General features: G+C 36.6%; 1 protein-coding gene across 1 annotated transcript in view; it reads left to right on the top strand.

The window, feature by feature from the left end:
• The window catches only part of Epha6 (EPH receptor A6), an 893,674-nt gene that overhangs the window by 304,193 nt on the left and 565,564 nt on the right, over positions 1–23,917 (top strand). The window lies entirely within an intron of this gene.

The raw sequence follows: 23,917 nt of genomic DNA, 5'->3' as shown, positions 1-23,917 counted from the left end.
GGACCTGAACCATAGAGTTTAGAAATTCCCTTAAAAGAAAAAAGTTCTTGGACTCCTCTTTTACTGTAGATGCATCCTTTGTAGGAATATCTAATTTGGCTCATTCTTATACATAGAAAATTAGACCATAATTAACAGTAGCAAACATAAATTTTTATGTGTGAAACAGAATATTTGGCCAGTTCTCTACCTACTGCTTTAATTTGTGTGGGGGGGGGAGGGAGTAGGAGAGTAACTAAAATTTTAAACTTTCTTTTCTCTTGGAATGTGGTTTGCAATAGTGGAAGCTCCGTTCTTGTTTCTGTGACTGTCTTCTTGCCTTTGTGCCATACAAACCTGGTATTAAATATGCTCGCTAGCTTCCTCCCATCCAAGAAGTGTGAGCATTTCCTGAGAGTTTCAATGCTTTTTTCTTTTTCATCTATGTGCTACTGGAGGGTTTTATCATTTCCAGTACCACCTACATGCTAATACCTGTCAAACTCTTACCTAACAATTCTGCACGCATCCTATGGGAAAGACATTCTGATCAGTAACCTCCTTATCAAGTAAGCAGAGTTTAAACATTTCTCCTCTTTGTCTCTCCTTTCCAATAGTGAACTCTGCAGAGTAGACTCTACCTTTCTTTTTTATTGATTATTTCATTTATTTACTTTTCAAATGTTGTCCCCAGTCCCCGTTTCCCATCCACAAACCCCTATCGCATCCCCCACACCCCCTGCTTCTGTGAGGGTGCTCCCCTACCCACCCAACTACCACTCCTGCTTCACCACCCTGGCATTCCCCTACACTGGAACATCAACCCTCCACAGGACCAATGGCCTTTTCTCCCATTGATGCAGATAAGGCCATCCTCTGCTACATATGTAGCTGGAGCCATGGGTCCCTTCATGTATCCCTTTGGTCGGCGGTATAGTCCCTGTGACTAATCTACAATATAAACTAACCAGACCACCCAGAGCTCCCAGGGCCTCTAAATCTCTTCCTTCATGTTCTCTTCTTTACTGTACTAGTGCCTTTTCTCATTGCTGTCACCGAAGGCCTGGGAGACAACAGTTTAAAGGAAGAGAGTTTTGACTTACGCTTGATCCGAGACAGATATCATGAGGAAGAATTCAGTGCTGGGTGTCTCCCTGGCAGCCGAAGCTTGAAGCAGGTGCTTTACCACAAAGCAGGAAGCAAACACAGGAGAGAAAATGGACAGCGGGATAAACATCGAGGCCCAAACTCTCTCCCACAGAGACTCATACTTACAGCTAGGTCCCAGCTCTCAAAAATCCCACAGCCCCCAAACCATCACCAGCTGGGACCAGCTTTCCAGAGTGTGAGACCAGAAAGGACACTTCATATCCAAGCCATAACAGTTACGGCAGCATTTCCCAATAACTTCTTTCTATTGGTTTCTGCCTTTGGTTCATGGTACTGACAGGATGTCCTTTACAAACTGCAAAGAAGGTTTGAAAGGAAATGAAAAGGAAAACATTTACAATATGTAATATCAGTCGTACTTTTAATGGAAAAATTTAGTAAACTCAGAAATAAATCTTGTCATGCTCCTATGTAAAATCAATACAGAAGAATAATTTTCTTTTAACTTCCTACCCGCATTTCAGTCGAACCAAAAGACCCTGGCAAATCAAGCGACCATCATTTTTTTCTAGCCACAGTAAAACACCTGCTTCCTTTCCCTGCCTCTGCTTTTGCCTATGAGCACAACTCTTCCATCTACTGATGGTGAAAAAAACAAAATTCCCTCTAAAATATTTATCTTTCGTGTTACATCTTTCCCTTGAGCATTTGTCTTTTACATCACTTTCTGATGGAGGGAATTAGAGAGACACCAGTAAATGGCAAGAAATAGATATAAATGCACTCAGGTCTTTTCCACTCTCATGTCTATTTTTTGGCAATGATCTCTACCCAGTTCCTCATGCACTGTAAGAAAATTTTTTATGATTTGACCTTCTTCACCTAGTGCCTTTTGAGAAAATAAACCAGATCTTTTGTTTCTATACAACCCCAAGAAGGCACAGAGTTGTTGCTCTGCAAAAGCATATTGATTTAATGAACCCATCTGATTCTTTAGTTTGAATGCTCCTTAGTAGGAACATTGTTACCAAGTCTTTCAGGCACTAAAGGCTGTTACTTTTTAGTAGAAAGGGTGTCTTTCTTTTTTGTGAGTGATTAGTAACATAGCAGTTACATGGTTGAGAACTTATTAAAATATCTAAAATCTTCATAGGATTAGTAAGGGTGGCCAGTTTGGAAAACATACATCTAGTAATCTGCAGCACCGTCATCCTCATAAAACTGAGGAGAACTTGAGTCTCACAAAGCAACAGTGGCGTGAAAATTCAAGTGAAATATGCCTCACTGTAGAAGGACAATGTGCAAAGTTGTGTCATTTTAAATAGGACAGGAATGAAGTTAGGGTGATGTCATGTCATTTATTTGTGTTTACTTATTATTTTTATATGTGTACCATGATGACGACATGAATGCTAATAGTTTGACAAGCTAGGTGATTTATATAAATAAACTGTCTCTAAATTTGCAAAGTTTCCAGTTATCTAAAACTATCCTAAAATACAAAGTCTATGGAAAATGTAATACAAAACGAACAATTTTATTGGATAATGCATGTACTTGAGGACAATTATAAAAAAGATTTAAAAATCCATATGTATATATAAGGTTTGATAGAATAACTGTTAAGACGCTGAGGTTTTGCATTATTCCCTGTTTTCATTAGGTTAACTTTAAATTGGAGTAATTGGTCTGTATAAATGACGGACTTTCTCGGAATTTGAAGACGATTTTACATGATTTTTTTCCAAAAATGTCGGGGAAAATTTACATAGATATAAATCCTTGAAATTTATAGAGACATACCTTAATTTTATGAATCTGAATATCTCAGATGGCTTTAATTTTTCTACTGTTAAAATCCCTTGCAGCAAAAATATGTTCCAGCAGTCAACGTTTTCAAGTACAACATAAGTGAAACCTTGCGGTTCTTCCTGTCTGGGGGCACATTTGGAGGGTGGGCAGGTATACATTTGTTTTTCTCTTTTATTAATGTTTCGCTGGAGGGCAAATGTCAGTGGAGCCATTTCCATATTTTGTACCCCTCTTGCACAGAAGTCTCCTGTAGGGAGATTCCGCACACGGGTTTCTTTGATGGTTCTCTTCATTTTCATCTCCCGCTGTGCCTTTGACAGTCAGACTGGCAGTAAGAGACAAAAATAAAAGAGGGAAGGCTTAGAGAAATGTTACGGCATCATGCTGTGAATTTAGAAGATGACAGGAGTTTCTGGCTTGCTTGCTCTGGCCCATGACTAAAAGAAGACCTGTCACCAGGGTACAGTGCTAAGGGGAAGTAATGAGAACATATTTTCTCGTGCAGGCTACCTAGGGAACTCTGATATGCGTGGCCCATCCTAGTCAGTCTGAAACTCTTGAGCCTAAAATTGCTATAGCTGGATCCAAAACTACATGGCTCGACACCTCTGTGTACACAGGTTTTACACAGTAGGGACACCATGAGCATTTAGTAACAATAATAATGGCATGTGAGTTTGTCTTTCATTTTGTTATTGCAGGCGCATTTAACAGTATCCAATGTACATTCTATACGCTTGTCTATATTTATTGTTCCTAATAAGATTCTTTTTTATTTTTTAATCCTTTTTTACAGTCCAGTCTGCATCCCCTTCCTGATCTGTCCCTCCACCCCCCCGATCGCTCTCCATCCCATGCCTCCTCCCCGCCCCTCCATCTCCAATAGAATGCCCTCCCTCCCCACCTCAACCTCACCAGACCTCCCCACTCCCTGGGGCCTCAAGTCTCTGGAGGGTTAGGTGCATCTTCTCTCAGTGAGGCCAGACCAGTCAGTCCCCAGCTGTATATGTGTCGGAAGGGAGGCTGGGGGACTCATATCAACTACTTTATGGTGACTGGTTGGTGGCTCAGTGTCTGAGAGATCCCAGGAGTCCAAGTCATGGTCTTCCCATGGGGGCGCCCTCCTCAGTTTCTTCCAGCTTTGCCCCAGGTCAAACACTGGGATCCCTGCCTTCTGTCCATTGGTTGGTTGCTAGTATCTGCATCAGACTTTTTCAGTTGCTTGTTGGGCCTCTCGGAAGGCAGACATGCTAGGCCCCCTCTCTGTAAGCAAACAACAGCATGGATAACAGCGTCAGGCCCTAGGGCATCCCCTTGTGCTGGATCTCAATTTGGATGACGAAATGATTTAATCAATGAGATAGATAAGACTTTCTTGCTTTACTTAGGAAGGGTTGTCCATTGACTTGTTTGGCAACAAGGGGCTGTTTTTGCACTTTTGATGTTCCCTGGAACCTCACAAACGTTCACTATTCTAATAGGGAACCACGAGACTCTAAAGAACAAAGACTTCATAATGTGAAGTTAATTTGGTCTACCCCGAAATCTGAGAAAAGAAATCATTTAGAGGAGAAATGTCTGGTGGCTTTGTAAGTCATTTTTGATATCATTTTAATCATATAGCAGCATCTGTGTCCACAGACAATCAAATAAGCTCCTTCAAGACTCAGTGTGCACAGTTATTAGTGGGCTCTATGATGTAGGAGATGGTTTGAATATGTGCTCCCTCAAAATGCACGTTGAGATTCACTGTTCATTGCGGTGGACCTAAGAGGTGAGCTTTTCTGCAAAGTGGCTAAATCGTGTTTTGCTTTGATTTTTAATTAGCAGATCTATAATGTTTATCAGAGAGTTTAGAAATTGTCTCTTATCTTTCAATTCTCCACTATCCTCCGTATGCAGTAGCCAAGTACAATCTTGGGAAAAAGAGGATGGGAAAGGTTCTGACCAGACAATGAAACTGAATACATCTTGATCCTACCCATCATAAATGCAAAAAATAAATTACCTTTGTCTTTAACTCTGTCTCCTGTACCAGTGATAGCGCCACCAACAGGTGGTTGATTTCTCAGTCGTCTCTTTCACTTCATCCTCCAGCACTCGAAGATGTGTAGGTGATCACAAATCTGCACTAAACTGCTCTTTGAATGTGGCTCAGAAATATCTTCATCCAAAACATGCACTGTTACTATCAGGCTGCCTCATAGCCTCCACGTGCTACCCATGGCAGTCTGACGCTACAAGGTCTTAGATCCCTTCCCAGAGACTGAGAGCAAAATGTAATTATTTGGAGTAAAGTTAATTTTTCACTATAGAGCACCTAATAAAAGTATATGAAATATACTCTTTTCTTTTCCTAAAAGAATGGTTGGCTGCTATTTTCTACAAAATCATCACAAGGAGAACATTTAATGGCCAAGTAAGCCTTCGTTGGCACCAAACTAGTTCATGAAGCCTTTAAACTCTCATGAACTAAGAATGTGCAGGAAACAACAGAGCAAATATACTTCCAGTCATGAAGGCAAAGGAATCATAACCTTAGCGCTCAGGAGGCTGACACAGGATATTAGCTTCCAAGCCAATATGCACTATGTAGCAAGACTGTCACAAGACCACCCTTCCCACATAAAAAGTCCCCAACTGCTGTACTATTCTGGTTTGGTCACAATAATGATTTTTATATCATCTCTATTCATTTTGATTTTGGCTCACAGGGCTAACCTGTATATATAAAGAAATTAGGTCTTATTTGGAGATTGGGAACTCTCTTTAAGAACATAAGCCACTGGGTTTGTAGATTTGACTCATTTGTGAGAAAACAAAAACATGAATTGTTAAATTTGACTTTTATTATTTTATAGCTGGATCCTGGAGGCATTTTTTTTAATAGAGGTGACCTCTTTGAGATGACTCTAGTTTTCTCAAGTTGACATAAAACTAGTCAGAATACTCCCTCCTTTTAGTCTCTATAATCTCCCAACAGGATAATAAGGGCTCTTGGAGGGAGCATAATTGAACTTATTTACAAATTTCAGTGCTCACTTCTTTGCTCAGTCACAGAAAGATTTGAGTCTCTGTTATCATCTTATAATTTCAAGCCAGCCTCATTCTCTACACTGTGCTATCAGTTGTGCTTTTTGATATCTAGCTTTGAGTGAAATCTCAGATCTCCATGTTTTTTACTGATTAAAATATAATTAAAGGTAGTATTTGAGTCAAGAATTGTCGGATGTAAATGGGGTTAAATCAAACTTGTCTATAGCGTCCACATGTGTAGATGTCCAGGAGCCACACACTTGGGGGTAGAATTCAGTTTAAACCCTTGTTTAAATTTGAACTATTTCCTTCGAACAACCAATTTTCCCACACTGAAGTTCTTGAATAGGTCTTGCTATTTTCCAGAATACTGTGCCTCTATATTTCCAACAACTGAAAATCACTCCATTCTTGTTGGCTTCTACTTTTCATTATAACTTCTTGATTACTCCTCCTTGTGGATTCTTCTCATTTACAGACTATTCAGTGGTGTTATAACCATGGAACCTATTCCTCTATTTTGTAACAAGATGATAGGAATGTGAAGGAATGTACACTATTCCATTGTCTTATAGAGCCTTATACTTAGTAATTTCTCTACACAATTAGAATGAAAAAGAGACTATATATACTGTCTTAGGCCTCATAAAACAAATTTTTTAATTAGCGTCATTTTTCCAGCCAAATGTAATTGACATGTTTTTCGGCCATCTTAACATCAGAATACATTGCACATAAGTCTGCTGGTCTAAGTTTCAAACTGTCAGGACCTTTGTGTTCCCACATAAAAAGTAGAAAAAGATTATAATTAAATTTTAAACCTTATAGAAAAGCTGGTGTCTCTTGAGAAGTAATAAGTATTATAGAAGTAGAATATATCCTATCAAATTAACTTGGCAGGATATGGTTCAAATGGAAAATAGTTATTACTTACCTTATTTTATCAATATAACCAATGAAAAATGTTATTTTTATTAACATTATTATAGTTTATACATACAGTAATCTATGATGTATTGATGTTGTATGTCTAGTAAATATATAATAGACCAATATTATATAATCATATTTAATATCTGTGTTATTAACCAATAAAATATATTGATTTACTATGTACTAAACATTATACTAAAAATTTTAAAACTCATATTAACTCTAAGAGGTAGATATTATTTGTACTTCTATAAATCATGAAGAAAGAGAAATTATAGTCAAGAAATGCTAAATAACATGTCTGAGGGAATAAATGACCTTGAAGATTAATGGCCATAATGATTAAAAAGCAGAATTTTACAATCAGGTTTTATTTGGGAATTATATTCCTTTAAAAAGCTATGTTTTACAAAGTGTGATCCATGACTAGAATAGCAAAGAGTTCTATTAACACATTTTATATTGTTTGTGTTTCTTTCTCTCCGGAATTTTAGAATCAATTCAATAAAACAATATATTCTACATTTGTAGTTAAGATTAAGATTCATTTTTTCAATATTTTTGCTCTTTTGTATTCTACAATAAGAGCGATTTATGTAACAGTATGAATGATAGTATAACCATTTCTTTAATCATGGGGTAGTACTGATTATGTAATTGTTTAAAACTAGGTATCACACATTTTATGTATAATGTTGAATAATTGGTGAGAAAGAAATATTTATAGAACTAAAATTAAAATAGAAGAAAGACTAAAATGCTGTTGTCTCCTCATTAGATGAAATGAAGACTCTCCCTACTGTGAAAAACGTGAAGTTAGACTTTTATAACCTGGCTCGTGACCCAGCACGGACACCAACCTTTGTGTACTTCAGTGTCTCTGTACAACTAATGAATACACAAAGCACACAAAGATAACAAATTCACTGACTGCTTCCTTTCCACCTAATTATTACACTGCCAGTTTCTCTTTCTATAATAGATGGACACTCAAAACCCTTTCCCTTTTAACAAAATAACCGTAGGCCATCCTAGAAGCCAGACCTACGTTTGGTAACAGTTTGTTCATCCTGTGTCTTGTGTAACACTCTTCCTGGAGAGATACAAATATCTATTCACTGTGATAGGGCAGCAACACATGCAAAAGTATGGATATCACCCACCCATACTTATAGGTATATGACTGTGATTACTTATAGGTATATGAGTTATAGGTAACTTTCAGGAGCATATGTATCTCAGAGGCACCTGCCCTGCCAGAACTAGAATGGGTGAAAGCTTAAGAGAGTTAGAAAACTAAAGTAGTCTGGTCAGTATGCAGGCAGCTCAAAACCTTTGAAACTATCTCTGTCAAGCAGCTCACGTGGTCAGAGTCCCTCCAAGTAGCTTGAGTACTTTCTGCTTCCTTCAGATACCACAGATGCTTTGAGCCTTTTCTGGGCAGCTCGGCTTGCCTGAGAGCCTCTCTCAGCAGTCTTTACAGCATGGATCTACTTGGCGATAGAGGCCACTAGCTAATCTGTTCGGTTTCAGGCACTTCCTGAAGCCTTTGAATCGTGTTTAATTTCTGACTTTAAAGAGTTTCCCCGAAGAAAGGAATGATTTTACTTTCTATCCAAGATAAAACGTTTGATCAAAGAGTAATCTGCCATATAACAGTGTCTGGTGACTTCTGCTACGGCTTCATCTGCCTCATATTTCATGATACTCCCACCTGTTACAGACCGTCTTTCTAAGCTAATAATCATTCTGAGCCTAGCGAAGCACAGGATAAGACTTTGCTGTGGCATAGATAGGGAGGTTTTAAACTATTTTACCTTTCTCTGAAAATGTAAAAGATGAAAAGTGTTTAATATCCTGTGTAGGTTCTGCCTTGCTAATCAGTTAGCTACGTTCAAGAACCATCATGTACACAACTTTCCACAGTCTACATGTGCAAGTGCTGGCAAGATTACAATCAGCATGCAACTTCCACATATCATAGCTTCCTTTTCAAGTGTTTAACAAGCATTACGTAAATAATTAGAGACACATCTGAATGGAAAAATCTCTGAATTTATTGTTTGATCTAAAACAATCTCTTTCATTTTCCTCCCAGTAATAAAATTACTCTGTTATGAACCAAATGTGTATTTTATTGGTTATTATCAATATAAAAGAAAAGAGATATCTTTGAAAAAAAATTGTCTTTCAACATGGATCACCTTGGATCAGACTGTAAAATGCACAGACTTAAATACCCAAACTGGATAGGGCCAGACTTAAAAAGCATAATTGTTATCAGATGAATATTTTTCTTAATAAAAATTTCAAAAATTTTTGTCAAAGAGGGACAAAGCATGATTATATAAAAACTCAGAAATACTAAGAAGAATTAATAGCTAAAAGGACAAGTTATAGTTCCAAAAATTTACATATAACTGATGTTCAGATATATGTGCAATATGGAATTTCATCAGCATGTACAAACTTCTCACACAATGGGAACAACTTGCCCTAAACCACATCCTGAATTCCAGCTAATCAATTAGGATGGATGTTAACAGTTCCTGTAAGCATTTATACCTATGACTGCAGCATTTGCAGGCTGTAGTCTGTAGCATTGCCCTCTAAGCAAAAAAAAAAGTTCAAAATTAAAAATAAAATTTCTACCAAATGTGCTTCCTTTTTACACCATTATAAACTGAAAATTCAATATATTTCCAATATCTATGTAGAATTTAAGTAAAATGGACTTACCCTGAATTGAATGTTTCTCTGTTTTTTTCCCCACACATTAAGATTTCTTTATTGCTGTGTGTGTGTTAGCTAAGAAAAATTAGGTTTTTTGTATCTATACAATGGTAGAAGTTAATTTTTGAATATTTTCAATGTCAATAAAATAAACATTGAGAAAGGAAACATCAACTGAAGTTGTACATTTGTGATGCTAAGTGAAGTTAATCTAGTGGCATTGGAGAAAAGCTTAAATGGAAGTCTACAGGATTTAAGTTCTGCTCTTTGCCGGTGTGATGCACTAAATATTGCATATGTTACTCAAGATTCCAAAGGCCTACCCATGTTACACACCAATAAAAGGAGGAAAATAATGTTTTTTTTTTACAATGCACCTGCATGATTATATTTAATCCTCTTTCTCAAAATATTTCTCTATGTTTATGTTTATTTTGTGGTGTGTGTTTGCGTGTGTGTGTGTGTGTCTGTGTGTGTGTGTCCACATGTTGGGCCATGGCATGCACATTTAAATAAGAAACCAATTTTCAGGTATCAGTGTTTTGTTCCCAACGTGAGGGTCATTAGTCAAAGACATCAGAAGAAGCATGTGTGAAATATCCGTCTCCAGCTTTATACAGGAATGGAAAATAACTGAGCTGCAAAATGATCATAGAAGAGTGAGAGTTTCTGAACTAAAAGTGGTAATGACTAAGAGTGACTGTTATCACCTGAGCTCAGTATGAGTTTTAAGGGTAAGTTTTTTTTAGGAAGGACAGAAGTTTGTAGTGGTCTCAGTAGGCACCACAGTGTGGGACAAATTGTCTAGAGCCTATATTACAGATTGACATGAAAATATCTTCTGGGTATTAATGATTTCTTTGGAAAATGTACTTTTAAAGAGTCAGTAAAATTTGCAATATATCTTGTCTGAAAATACCTCATTGGCAGTACAGTCTAATAATGCAGACGCATCTGGCTGCAATTGAAAGGGACATGAGCATCACTGCATCTTTACATAATTATAAAGCATGAGAAATGATCTCTGCCACTTGTGAAGAGTTTGCCTTTTAAGGGACCTCTATGTTTCTTTAATGTTGATTTGGGTGGTTGTTTTATTGGAGAAAGCAATTGCTCTCCCAAAGGAAGTTTTAAATGTAATAGAACAAGCATTTGCCAATACCATCTGCTGTCATTGTCTGCAGATATTCAAGTGTATCATGAAGGGCGCTAGAAATGGTGCTTAGTTCTGAATATCCTCATACTCTAAATAATTCATTGTACCTAAAATGCCTTTATATTTGAGGAATGCATATTGTCTACTAGAACAACTATGCTTCATTCTACAATAGTTAGATTTGCCCTTGCATTTCTCTAACAAAATGACAAACCTGTGGATACTGGTTTCTATAACGGGAGTTTTGAGAGGCTCTGCCTATGATCTTGTGTGCTGAATAGATTATTTTTAAAATAATACTGTAACATCAAAGAAGAATATCAATTAAAACAGTATTCCAATTTGATTAACAAAATCCGCAGTTACTCATATTTGATTGATATTTTCAAATCATCATTTTTAAAAGATTTTTTTAGAAGAATCTTGAGTTAGAAGAGTTATAGAGCCAGAACTTTCCTACCTGACTGTTCAGACTGCAGACTGTGTAACTCCAGGAGCCCTACACTGGTCAGAATGAGCCATGTTGTTATAACAAACATCCCACAAGTTAGAGTCAATGCTCATAATAACATTTTATATCTTCCTTATGGTCAGTGACCACTGCCAATCAGCTATTCTTCTGCTTCATGTAGGATTCTAAGCTGATGAAAAAACTCATATTATGAATGTCTAGCCATAATAAAAGGACATTTGGGAAGTATAATAAGTCCACCCAAACTCTTAACAAAACCCATCCAGAAAAAAATAAAGGACAGTACTCTGTTTATACTTTATTGGACCATGTGATTCTAACATATTTCAGTTCACCAAAAATGAGTGTATAATTTCTACAAGATAGGACAGGGGATTTTAGCAAAGAATAATGCAGTCTCTTAAAGTTAATATGCTGTTCATATGCAAATAACACTATCTGTGATTAGTTGTTTTTCTGTTTTTATAATAAAATATTTAAAATGTATATCTTAACAAGAAAAAAGGAAAAATGTTCCTTTAATTCATAGTTTTGTAGTTTCTAGAGCATGGTTTGATAGGCTCAGCCTTTGTGATTGAACTTTGCTAGTGCCCCATGTGATGGTCTCATTATAAGAACTCCTGTGAGGGGAAAATATCACAGGGTGAGACAGAAAACCAGGAAGTAGGGAGTGCTCAGTATTCCTCCTTTATAACCTTCTTCTGTAAATTAACCAACGTGCCTTTACTGCTATTTAAATCTCTTCCAGAAATGAAGTCACAATTACCTAACTACTTCTCTATAGGCTCCAATACATACAGGTTCTCCTACCTCAAATCAGACACACTGAAAAGCAGATCTCTCATGTCTAGAACCCAGATACAAAAGTGACATTTCACACTGAGCAAAAGTTGTCACACTAGGCAGTGTGCATTCTGATTGCTTGTATTAAGGTACAGTGCTTTCCAGTTTGGGTGGAAATGAAGAGAGGAAACTTGGATGGTAGAAGAATGGATTTCACAATAAAATAAACCTAGGAATTTCCTTCTCTTATTGTTCTGGGTATCACTTAACTTATCCTTAACAAGATCCTATCATAAAATACATGGTTTGTGTCCAAACCTCAAAGATCTATAAAGACCCAGACACCTCATAGATGAGCCTTCTTTTTGCTTCACTTTGATTCTGTCATTTTGTTTTAGATGTTCATATGTGATTATTTTATTCATTTAAACTCTAACATATATATTGAAGAATCAATATTCAAATTTGAAATTTTTGATTAAAATAATACATACTGAAATCAAGTAATGACTTAAATGTTACTAATTCTGAAGTCAAAGTTATTAAAGTGTTAATTGGCTGATAAATCTCTATCATTTAAGGTATGTGATGTCATAAATGATTCCTTTTACTTTTATATATCATCAGACTTTTAATGGCACTCATTAAGATACTTTAAATAAAAATACCTAATTTTATCCAACTCATATCATTGTATAATCTATTTTAAATCAACAGTACTGTTTCTTCATAATGGATTCGAACAGAAAATAGATTTTAGAAACTATCATCTTTTGATGCAATGTAAAAGGAAGAGACAACTTATCACTTTTGTGATTAGTTCCATAGCATCATTTTAATGCTATAATGTTTAATTATTGGTTTTAAGATTATGCAAATTAAAGTTTTGACTTTACATTTATTCTTAATTTCAGATGCACAAACATTTAAATAATAGTGTAGCATGACTGCATCTTGGATGGATTTAATTTAGCAATTCACTGTAGATGTGGTTCTGAAAGTAAGTAAGTCAGTCATTCCATTTTTCACATACTTTTTTTTTTCATCTTAAAACAAAAGAGTATACCTTCTTCTCAGCACCTCATGGTACCTTCTCCAAAATTTACCATGTCACCAATTGGTGATAAAACAGGTCTCAGTAGATAAAAGAAGATCAAAATAATCCCATGCATCCTATCAGATCACTATGGACTAAGGCTGGTCTTCAATAACAACAAAAACAAAAGAAAGCCTACAGAAACATGGAAGTTGAACAATGCTCTCTTCTCAGTGATAACTTAGTCAAGGAAGAATTAAAGAAAGAAATTAAAAACTTTTTAGAATTTAATGAAAATGAAGAAATAACATACCCAAACTTATGGGACACAATTAAGGCTGTACTAAGAGGAAAACTCATAGCTCTGAGTACCTTCAAAAAGAAACTGGAGAGAGCATATGTCAGCAGCTTGACAGCACACCTAAAAGCACTAGAACAAAATGAAGCAAATACTCCCAAGGGGAGTTGAAGGCAGGAAATAATCAAACTCAGGGCAGAAGTCAAGCAAGTAGAAACAAAAAGAAGTATACAATGAATCAACAAAACCAGGAACTGGTTCTTTGAGAAAATCAACAATTTTCCTATTTTTTTTCATCTACAAAGAGTTGTTATACTGTAATTTTTAGGATATAATCACATAATTAGACATGATATGACACGGTGGGCCTTTTGGGGGGGCAGTACTAAATTAGATTAACTTGAAGTATTGTCTTTTTTAAAATTATACAATAGAGTTTATTCAGGGCATGGGGAGGAGAGTTAAGAGGGTAGAAGGGCAGAGAAAGAGAGTGAAAAGTAGAGAAATAGAAGAGTGGAGGCCAACCATGATCACATGGAGAGAAGGGTGGGCGGGGAACGGGAGAAAAGGGACATAGGGGGAAGAGGGGAAGAGAAAGAGAGAACAAGAGGGAGCAAGAGAGAACAAGAGCAAAAGAGGCTGAAGTATTGTCAGGTCCATGAATATTTAGCTGTGTGTTTTGATATATCTGTTTTGACCATATTTAGAGCCATCGAGCCTTAAAACAGATCTAATAAATTGAGATGTGCTTGCAGTGCCAAACTCTTCCATGACTTCCATCTCTGTTGAGTAGCTTTGAATAATAACGTCATCAATCTACCTTCCAGGTGCCCAAGTGGCTATTACCGTAGCACAACTAAACTATCACAGTTTTTTTTTAAAAAAATCAAGAATATCTTTTTATCACAAATGTGACCTTTAGGTAATGAATGACTTAAAAGTGCTTAATGACCTGGAAGACAAAGTTATTGCATATACTTCAACAACTTGTGATTTTATATTTCAGTGTGATTCATTGTATTTTGTCCCCTTCCATTACTTTCTTAACCTACATTCTTTATAAAAATATCGAGATATCTTAGCTATGTAGACTAGGCCAAGAAATCAATTGGGACAAATTAAATCCCCTAGTGATAAATAATTGCAAAATATTGTAAAACTCTTTTGAAACATACTGAATTTTTTAAAATTTTTATTATATATTTCTTTACTTATATTTCCAAGGTTTTTCCCCTTCCCAGTTTCCTGTCCATAAGCCACCATTCCCTCCCCTCCCCTCCCCCTCCCCTATACGGGTATTCCCCCTATACATCCCCCTTATTGCCCTCCCCCATATTCCCCTGCACTGGGGGGGGGTCCAACCTTGGTAAGACCAAGGGCTTTCCCTTCCACTGGTGCCCCAACAAGGCTATCCTCTGCTACATATGCAGTTGGAGCCCTGGGTCAGTCCATGTATAGTCTTTCAGTAGTGGTTTAGTCCCTGGAAGCTCTGGTTGGTGGGCATTGTTGTTTTTATGGGGTTGCAAGCTCCTTCAACTCTTTCAATACTTCCTCTAATTCCCTCCAAGAGGGTCCTGTTCTCAGTTCAGTGGTTTGCTGCTAGCATTGACCTCTGTATTGGACATGCTCTGGATGTGTCTCTCAGGAAAGATCTATATCCAGTCCCTTTCTGCATGCATATTTTAGCTTCATCAATCTTATCTAGTTTTGGTGGCTGTATATATATATGGGCCATATGTGTGTCAGGCTCTGAATGGCCATTCCTTGAGTCGCTGCTCTAAACTTTGCTTCCATATCCCCTCCTATGGATATTTTCCCCCTTTTTAAGGAGTGGGAGCATCTGAATTTTGGTCATCCTTCTTCTTGAGCTTCCTGCTGTCTGTGGATTCCATCTTGGGTAATTCGAGCATTTGGGCTAATATCCACTTATCAATGAGTGCATACCAAGTGTGTTTTTCTGTGATTGAATAACCTCACTCAAGATGATATTTTCCAGTTCATTCCATTTGCCTATGAATTTCATGAAGTCGTTGTTTTTGATAGCTGAGTAGTACTCCACTGTGTGATATACCACATTTTTTTTTAATTTATTGCTCTGTTGAAGGGCATCTGGGTTCTTTCCAGCTTCTGGCTATTATAATAAGAGTGCTATGAACATAGTGGAGCATGTGTCTTTGTTGTATGTTGGAGCATCCTTTGGGTATATGCCCAAAAGAGGTATAGCTGGGTCCTCAGGTAGTGTAATGTCCAGTTTTCTGAGGAACCTCCGGACTGATTTCCAGAGTGGTTGTACCAGTTTGCAATCCCACCAACAATGGAGGAGTGTTCCTCTTTCTCCACATCCTTGTCAACATCTGCTGTCACCTGAGTTTTTTATCCTAGCCATTCTGACTGGTGTGAAGTGGAATCTCAGGGTTTTTTTTAATTTGTATTTCCCTGATGACTAAAGATGTTGAACATTTCTTTAGGTGCTTTTTAGCCATTCAATAATCCTCAGCTGAGAATGTTTTGCTTAGCTCTGTATCCCATTTTTAATAGGGTGATTTGGCTCTCTGGGGTCTAACTTCTTGAGTTCTTTTTATATTTTGGATATTAGCCCTCTATCAGATGTAGGATTGGTAAAGATCTTTTCCCAATCTATTGGTTGCCATTTTGTCCTAATGACAGTGTCCTTTGCCTTATATAATATTTCATTGCACTTCTCCAGAAAACCCGAACCATACACACTCACTCTCACACACACACGTGTGTGTGTTTGTGTGTGTGTGTGTGTGTGTGTGTGATATAATATGATAAATAGATGGACTAGAGTAAAGTTATGACAGCAAATAAATCTCAAAAAATTCATAAATTATGTAATAATATGCTAAACATGTTAAGACCCTTCATACTCTTACAATTTACCAAAAGTCTGACAAATGTGTAAAAATATTATGTAATATATTCAATAAGTACAAATGATCAATAAACAAGGAAGATAGAAATTGTAACCAAATCATTTGCATTTGGATTTGAATCCTCAAATACAACAGTAGAGTACAGAGTGGGAACAGTTTTCAGAACTCACATTCTATAAAGGAAGAGAACACTAATTGGAATCCTATCGTGTAAATATTCCCATCCAATTTCTCATTCTAACTTCTTTGAAATGATCAATCTACTCCTCTTAGAAGTAAGTACAGTGAGTAATTCATATAAGATGTGAAGATAAAACTTTACAGGCTTCCCCTTATTAAGACCCTATCAAAGGCATATCTGACATATTTAAATGTGAATGTAATGTGTGCTTATTTTCTCCAGCTTTCGTTGTCCTCTCTTATGGGCATGTCATATTATGTAATGTAAACCATGCAACCACCATGCACAAAAACTACTGGTTCACTTTGAGGAATTATATCTAAAAGATCAGACAACAATGGCAAAAGCTAGCAGCAAGAGATAGATGACAGAATACCAATGTGATGTGTGCGCCAAGATTAATATTGGTAAACACAATTTACCCAAAATAGTCTGTGGATAATATTAGAATGTTTAGCGAAATCATTGTGGTACTGAGCTCAGCTGCAGATAAATGCTAAGCGATGACTCTGAAGAAAGAGAAATGGAGTAACTAAGTTATGCCATAGGCCGTGGGTCTGTTACGGCAACTGTAAGTTTTCCTCCCTAGCATCACTTCTGTTTGCAGGGTCCCAACGAATAGTGGCCACCATAGAGTGTCATTGTGCTTGTGACCCTACCCATGACCACTGTGATTAATCCAGGAATAGATAACCTGGCAGGGCTGCACCAATTAACCCCCATATTTTAAGTGGAAGTTTGGGATAGAGAAACATAAATGCCAGAGGTTGTTGAAGATAAATCGTGCTGTGGCCATACCCCTGAGAAAAGTTGTACAATTTCTGCTGTAAACGTTCCCAGAGGGTGCTCTGAAACTAGACCAAGTGAGAGCTTTTTAAAAGATTCCAAGTGTTTTCTTTAAGTATGCTTCCTCATGTTTTGCTACTTTTCATCAGTTTGGCATAATGGAACAAAACAAACCATATCAAGTTTATGTTCTAATTTACTCTGTATTATGCTTTTGTGTGTTTGAATTGAAACAGTGTTTTCTTCTTCCATCCATCCTCTCCAAGTCACCTTCTGACCAACTTCTCCCATGTTCCCCATGATCAAGCTGATTACCTGTTTCACTGGTTAATATTTTTACATATATACACACATATATGTATCCAGTTGTAATTCAGTGCAATTGATTTGCATGTGTATGTGTAAATAAAATTGAAGAGTGTTTTTAGTTGGTGGTGTGTATATAGTTTCGGGGGTTGACAACTGTGCTTTGGACTACGAATAAGAGGACTTTTATTCAGTTAGCTTTTTAGGAGTCACTAATATTCTTTTCATAGGAGCACATCATGGTCTCTCTCCTTGAGCAAAAGTAATAACTTAGCCTTAGAGATAATTAATCAAAGTCATATCTTATTCTAGTGGAAAATAACAAGAAATACGTTAGTTTCCCAGGCTTAGTAATACATGGCTTTAATCACAATCCTGAGGCTGAGATTGGAGGATTCCTAGTTTGACTCCAAAACAGCCCTGGTATATATAATTAGCCTATGAAGAACAAGGAAAACCCTAGGTACACTGAGGAGGGACAGAGTGGGACACCATTCTGGTTCAGGTAGCCCTGATGGTTTTTGTGCAGAAAGCAGAAACTCCAGGAAGTCTACTGTAGAAGAAAGAAAGTATAAGAATGGCTCCATTTTCCTTGCTGATATTTTAACACCAATTCTTTTCCATGTAGGTTCATAAAAGATTAGACCTTGTTCATTTTGCTTTAAATACGAAAAGCTGAGTTATGTTCTGCAACCATGAACTAGAAACCTTTGTTCTGCTGAAAAAGCTGTGGCTTTCTGTGGCATTAGAACCTGTGGAATGACCACACTTAACAATAAGAATGTTTAAGCATCACTGATTGCCCCTCCATTTCTTTATGGTCGAAGGAGACACGTATGGTAATTTTGCTTTGTATTCTTATCACTTGTGTTTTATGTGACCTCTGGTTGTTTGAAATGCTTATTTCTTAAATTGTAAAAAGAAGTGGTTCGTTGTCTGCTTCATTGTTTAAGCTCACTTAAAACATGCTTTGTGGGTCTGAGGCCTTTTGGTTGTAACTCAAAAAGCTGTTGCACACGCATCTCCTTAGCATCCATGTTACCGACAAGGAAACTCCTCCACATCCAAGTGAGAATGTGGAACCCACAAAGACAGTGCAGTATCCATACAACATCATAGTCTCTAACTCAGGTCTGCCTTGGATAAATGCCTCTCAAGAACCTTGAAAGTAAAAGGTTGATTAGGACAAGAAGCTAAACATAAATTCAATTGTCATGTATTTTAAGTAATTTAAAAAAAATAATGTGTACATGTGATTGAAAAAGAAAGGCAAGCTCTTATAAGCTACTGAAATCAGGACCTCTTATAATCATGTGTTTTAACTGTCATTATGTCACTGAAACTATTATATTTATTTAGAATAATGGCTTGTCATAGTGTACAGTAAACATGTTTAAAGAATGAGTATTACAAATTCACAGAAAAAAATCATGATATAATTGTAATTTGGTCAGAAAATGTTTAACTATTCTGGTCTTAAAATAAATTATCCTTGTCTCTGCTGCCATATTTAATTCACTGACTATTAAATCCATTTGTTTTTATACATTTAACTTTATTTTAACTTTTTTGTTTGTTTCCCCGATAGGCATTTTTATTTAGCACTTTTAAAAGATTTATTTATTTACTTTGTGTATGTGAGTACACTGTCTCACTGTTCAGACACACCAGAAGAGGGCATCGAATCCCATTACACATGGTTGTAAGTCGCCATATGGTTGCTGAGAACTTAACTCAGGACCACTGAAGAGCAGTGTCTTAGTTAGGGATTTGATGCTATGAACAGACACCAATGACCAAGAACACTTTATCCTGGGAAAAACCTTCTTTGTTTTTTTTAATTGGATATTTTATTTATTTACATTTTGAATGCTATCTCCTTTCCTGGTTTCTTCTCTGCAAATCCCCTATCCCATCCTCCCTTACCCTGTTTCTGTGATAATGCTCCCCCACCTACCCACCCACTTCTGCCTCATGCCCTAGCATTCTTCTACCCTGGGGCATCAAGCATTCACAGGACCAAGGGCCTGCCTTCCTATTGGTACCAGATAAAGCCCCTTCAGCTCCTTCAGTCCTTCCCCTAACTCCTCCACTGGGGTCTCTGTGAGCAGTCAGATGGTTGGCTTCAAGCATCTGCACCTGTGTTGGTCAGGATCAGGCAAAGTCTCTCTGAAGACAGTTGTATCAGGCAACTGTCAGCAAGCACTTCTTGGCATCAGCAATAATGCCAAGGACAGCATTTAACTGGGGCTGGTTTACAGGTACAGAGGTTCAGTCCATTATCACAAAGCTAGGAGAATGGCAGCATCCAGGCAGGCATAGTGCAGGAGGAGCTGAGAGTGCTATATCTTAATATGAAGGCTGCTAGGAAAAGACTGGCTCGCACATGGTTAGAAGGAGAGTCTTACTGCCCATCCCACAATGACACACTTCTTCCAACAAGGCCACACCTACTCCAACAAGACCAGACTCCTACTAGTATCACAAACCGGACAAAGCATACTCAAATCACCACAGTCAGTCCTCTTAACCCCTGAGCCATTTCTCCAGCTCCTTTATTTAGCATTTTCATTCAAACACCATACAGAGTGACAAGTTTATGGACACAGAATGTCCTGTTTATCAAAGGCTTTACTCTTTATTATTTGATTACTTTCAACCACCACTGCTTCAAAATATTAATGGAAATTTCTTCTTAAAGTTTTTTTAATTTATCATAGGAAAACATGTATTACCTGTAGTGTCTCTCACCATTCATGACTTCAGGCATTCACTCCTCGGCAGACTTCTGGATCTGTGTCTAGAACTGAAGTAAGACTCTTAACATCAATAGTAAAATTTAACTCATTTATGATTTGAACATTATAATAAACCGAGGAGAAGTAAAATTACATCATTATTGTTCGTTTTACAGTTTTTTTTCTGTGCCTGATTTTTTGTGTGTGTGTTATTGTGTGTGTGTGTGTGTGTGTGTGTGTGTGTGTGTGTGTGTGTGAGAGAGAGAAAGAGAGAGAGAGAGAGAGAGAGAGAAAAAAATATTTAATTCAGGTAAAATTAGGCATATTTTTCCTTATGAATTTTACCCCATCTATAATTTTACTTTCTAATATTTAAAATAATTGCCTAATTCATAATTGTACAGATGTTAGGGGTTCCTGGAAGGGCTTAAATGATCTGTACATGGTCCTATTTTCCTGCTGTATTTCAGGTAAAATATTGGCATGTCCATGTCTTAACTCTGCTCAGACTCCAAATGCTCTGTTTTCATTGCTAGCCAGTCAGTGTCTTAGAGCACCCAGGAGCTACAACAACTGATGTACTTTTAGGGACAAGTAGGATGCCCCTCTGTTACATCTAAAGTTCAGTCAGGCACTCTTGCCAATGACATAACTGCCTCAGTTTTCACTTGAACATTTATAATTTTAATAAGTTAACATATAAGCAAATAGTTTTATAGACATAATTATAAAAATATGTGTCTGGAATGCTTTTATATGCAATCTGGATTGATAGAGACATTCCTTACACTGTGTTTTCCAAACTAACCTAACAGCTTTCTATTTTTTTCACATTTTGAAATTAATAATATCATTCTTAGGAAAGCAAGATGAAGCCAAGATATATTTCCAGGCCATAGCAGGCAATGTTGACACAGTTTCAGAAGAAGGGGTTTTTGTTTTGTAACGTTCTTCCTGGAAGAAGTGTTTCGATGTTTAATATGGTCCTTAGTTCCATCTCTAGGGAGGGCATTATTCTTTAAAATGCTCCATATCTACATCCTAAAACAACATTTGAAATTGCAATTCTTCGGTAGTTAAGCAGTCTCGCATGTTGACTTTCTATCTGGCAGAATTTAGATCCACTGTTGTCCTTGCATTTTTGAATCTAATTATGAGACGATGAGGATCCCACCAATGGTAGCTCTCCAGGTCCAGAATGGAGGTCCTTTTTTGCATCCAACTGTGACCACATCTCATGGCATAACATGCCCATGTAACTGCTTGAACTTTGCTTGACTTTGTCAAGCTTGCTCAGAGAGCCCTACATTCAGTGTCTTCTCCTAAATTTGTCCTATAGTGAGAAATTAACTATTTTCAATATTGGAATAATATTTATGGCAGCATAGCCATGTGGTCCATGGGCTTTTTCAATGGTATGATACTAGCTTTTTCAGTGGTATGACATGAAACTCAAGTGATGTTTTCAGCTCTCAATATTTAGCTCTTGGGAGGTTTACTGCTTTCACAGTTCTTTCTTCTTTCCCTCAAATGGAAGGCTTCTGTGATTTTAACTTTTCTGTCTTTCTTTTAATTGACATAGAACAGCAACTGATTACCTCACATTCTTTTCACATCACTTTGTGAAATACAGCCAAGGACTCTGAAGACAAAAAAAGTTCCTTGGTTTTTCAATATGTTCATCTAAAACCACCCAGCTTGCTTTGTTGTCACTGGATTTTTAGATTTTGTTTAATATGAACTACCGACTTTCTGTCAAATTTTTATTTCTCATGCCCGGGTAGACCTGTCAGTGAGTTTTAAGCTTGTTTCGTGCTTGCTTTTTGCATTTCCCAATAGTGCAAATGTCCTATCCTAACTGGGCTTGTGTTACCAGAACAAAGGACCTAGAGTCTCACGGTGGCTCCTTTTCATCTATTTGTTCCACTTATAATTTAGCTCTGAACCTTACGGCTTCTTTGTTGCATGAATACAGACTGAGGAAACTATTCTGGAAATTGATGGTCCAAGAAAGATGAAAAAGAGAAATGGCAAAATATGACAGCTCTCAAAGTTTCAATTTTAAAATTGGTGTGTCTATGTCCAGGCTATATGCATGGGAAAGACACAGGATGAGGCCTAATGTCTTTGGGTGGACAGAGAGGAGAAGACATAGTCCTCCTGATAAAGCAAAAAATTATTATGAACAATTATGAAACTATACACATTGTCCCTAGAAATAAGGTGAAAACCAAAGCAAGATGTTAATAATGTTAATGTGTTTGAAGAACTAAGAAAATATATCACTAATTCACTGCCAAGAAATTATTTATTTTTAAATCAATTTTGAGTAAATTCTATTAGATCTACCACAATTACATAGCATGCACTGTCTATGATCCAGAATTTCATATTCTTCCAGTAGAACTTTCCTACTTGTGAAGCTAATGGAATAGGTAAGGTAGCTTACCACAGAACTGTGTTCTTAAGATGATTATGTTTGGGGGATGTGAAGTATCAGCATAACAATGGATACATTGAAGACTTTTCATACAACAAAATGCTAAATGTCAGTTATAATGAACAAACTACACATCTCTCTCTAGAGACAGAGATAGATACAGATACATATACAGACACAGATATAGATATAGATAGATACAGATAAGATATATATATATAGATACATAGATATAGATATAGATAGATATAGATATAGATATAGATATAGATAGATATAGATACAGATATAGATATCAACATGGATAACTGAGAAATTGGGAGACAACTACTAATTTCAAAAAGTGTGAAGAATACATTACATATTTCTAGAACACCATAGTTACTATTAAACACAACAAAGTTATAACAACAATGTAATCAGGAAAGAAATAATCCTGGGGAGAATGGGTGACAGCAATCAGAGAAGGAAGGAAACCGTCAACAGTTCCCTCACCATTGCATTTGTTTGAGAAAGAAAGAAATATGGCAAGTCATTTGCCAAAGAAAATCTTTTCATTTATTGAATATAGTATATGTCACACTTGTTTCATGCATAAAATATCTCTTCAATATAAAAGTAAGGTAGGAGAGATCATTCCTTTATGTAAAGAGTATTTCCTGCTCAGAGCATGCACGTTTGGTTCTGAGCACCCACACTGGATGGCTCATTAGTCTGTGCAACTCCAGCTCCAAGAGAAACAATGCCCTCATCAGTCCCCTGGAGCCACACATATACACAGCATATATTCGCACACACATGAGTGCACACACATAAACACAGATGTGCAAAGTAATAAAAAAAGAATTGTTTTAAAAGTTACAAATGAGAATAAATGGTATAAATTATACTAAATTTACATGATAAATTTTATTAATGACAATTCTCTATGAAGTAAAAAATACATTGGAGTTCAATATATACAATGCTATCTACCCATAACTGAAATAGTTTAACAAAAAAAACTAAATGTTTCCAAATTGTGACATATATGTTTATAAGTTTATGGAAAATAATCTGGAAGGATATATATCAAGTCATAAACAATGGCTCTGGTGCAATAAATTTGGCAAAGGAAAAACTGTTAGTGACATTTTCTTTACCTATATTTCAGATTTTAAGATGACATTTTAATTACTTTATTTTCATAAATTTTACATTACTTATATTTTTAAAAATGTT

Source organism: Rattus rattus, chromosome 4, assembly GCF_011064425.1.
Source record: "Rattus rattus isolate New Zealand chromosome 4, Rrattus_CSIRO_v1, whole genome shotgun sequence".
Taxonomy (NCBI): domain Eukaryota; kingdom Metazoa; phylum Chordata; class Mammalia; order Rodentia; family Muridae; genus Rattus; species Rattus rattus.
The sequence above is the reverse complement of the archived record's forward strand: the minus strand, read 5'-3'. Positions and strand labels throughout refer to the sequence as shown.